Source organism: Panicum virgatum, chromosome 7N, assembly GCF_016808335.1.
Source record: "Panicum virgatum strain AP13 chromosome 7N, P.virgatum_v5, whole genome shotgun sequence".
NCBI lineage: Eukaryota > Viridiplantae > Streptophyta > Magnoliopsida > Poales > Poaceae > Panicum > Panicum virgatum.
The window spans coordinates 23,223,596-23,225,162 of record NC_053151.1 but is presented as its reverse complement, the minus strand read 5'-3'; the positions used below and the strand labels follow the sequence as shown (position 1 = coordinate 23,225,162).

The window sequence follows — 1,567 nt, the reverse complement described above, 5'->3', positions numbered from 1 at the left end:
CTCCCCAAATCTCGCGCAGCAGCAGCTGAGGAGCTTTGATCTGGCGCCGCTCCGCCGCTCTCTTCCAGCCTGGTGGATCTGTGCGAAGCTGGCGGTAGCCTCATGCCCAGAGGGCCCGAGGTGCGTATGGGCCTGCAGTCGGCGAGTGCGGAGTTCCGGCGGGGAACTGGACGACCCCAGGTCGGGGCTGCCGAGGACCTCCGCTGCCTCTGTTTGGCCTCCCTGCAGTGATGTGCGCGGAGTTGCGGCAGGGAGGCACAGCATGCAGGCCCCGTGCGCGGCCATGATTCCAGCAGCGACTAGTGGTCAGTTTCCTTTTCTCCTCAATTTTACCGTCCCCGAATGAAGCTGTTCTAGCTAGTTAATAGAATTAACTAATGGTGAGTGCACGGAATGGATCCATTTATGCTACTTTTGTTACTGATACCGCAACAAGTGTGGTGGCTAGAAGAGACAAGTGACGAAGCCTATAACTATATCCTGCCTTCTTGACTAAACAATCTAGGGGGAAAGATTTTGACTAAAATAGATGATGAACTAAGAGATAAGGTATGCTAATCTCTTGTTTCTAGCAAGGGGCAATATTAGGGAAACAATACATCACATAGATTCATTCTTGCATCATGCACACAGGTGTCACATTGGTGCATTATATTGATCTCATAGTTTTATTATTAAGGAAACAACACCATTGTTCAGTATCAATTTATTATCCATGTTTCTTTCCATTTAAAAAATGATTCTTCAGTCTATATTATTAGTTAGTAGTGGATCAAACATGCGTATTTCCATCCTTTAACATTATTTCTACAGGACTGATTTCATCTGGTCAAAACTTTCATTGCAGGTAGCCACAATGACATCGGCAAGAATATACTGCTCTTATTTGGATTGCAGCATGCAAGTTTAAGGTAGAAACTTTGGGTAATTTAGGGCAAACACTTTGGCAGTCTATATACAAATATGTCAATAGAGGACATGTAAGTTCCATTGTGGAGGATTGTGGGCACTCTGTGAGCAGTATGATTGTCAATTGCTCAAATGCTTATTCATTCTCTAGTTAAATGCAGTAGAAATTTGCATTTTTGGAATATTAAAATGAACAATGTACCGAATTGATGGACTGATAGAACAATGCTTGCAATGATGAATTGATTGTTGCCATACAGTGATATATGAATGAGTTGAATTTATTGATTATTGCGAGATCATTTTTTTTATGGCTGCATGTTTTTTCTTGGCGGTTGGCAGCCAAGAAATCACAATTTCCTTGCGGATATGAGCTGCCAAGGAAACATATTACCTTGGTGGTTGAGGGCTGCCAAGGAATGTTTATTATTTGGCGGTTGAGGGCTGCCAAGAAATGTTTGTTACTTGGCAGTTCTAGGCTGCCAAGGATTGTCTATTACTTGGCGGTTTAGGGCCGGCAAGCAATGTCTATTACTTGGCGGTTGATAGCCACTAAGGAAATTCATTTACTTGGCGGTTAGAATATTTTCTTGGCGCTTAGGAAATTTTGCCATCGCCAGAGTTTACTTGGCGGCCACAACGCCAAGGAAATTATCCT

At 43.6% G+C, this 1,567-nt stretch overlaps 1 long non-coding RNA gene across 1 annotated transcript; it reads left to right on the top strand.

The window, feature by feature from the left end:
- Window positions 1-1,200, top strand: LOC120682690. Its single transcript, XR_005678546.1, has 2 exons — window positions 1-305; window positions 848-1,200. It is a non-coding gene; the product is annotated as an uncharacterized LOC120682690 (long non-coding RNA).
- The last annotated feature ends 367 nt before the right edge of the window (window positions 1,201-1,567 follow it).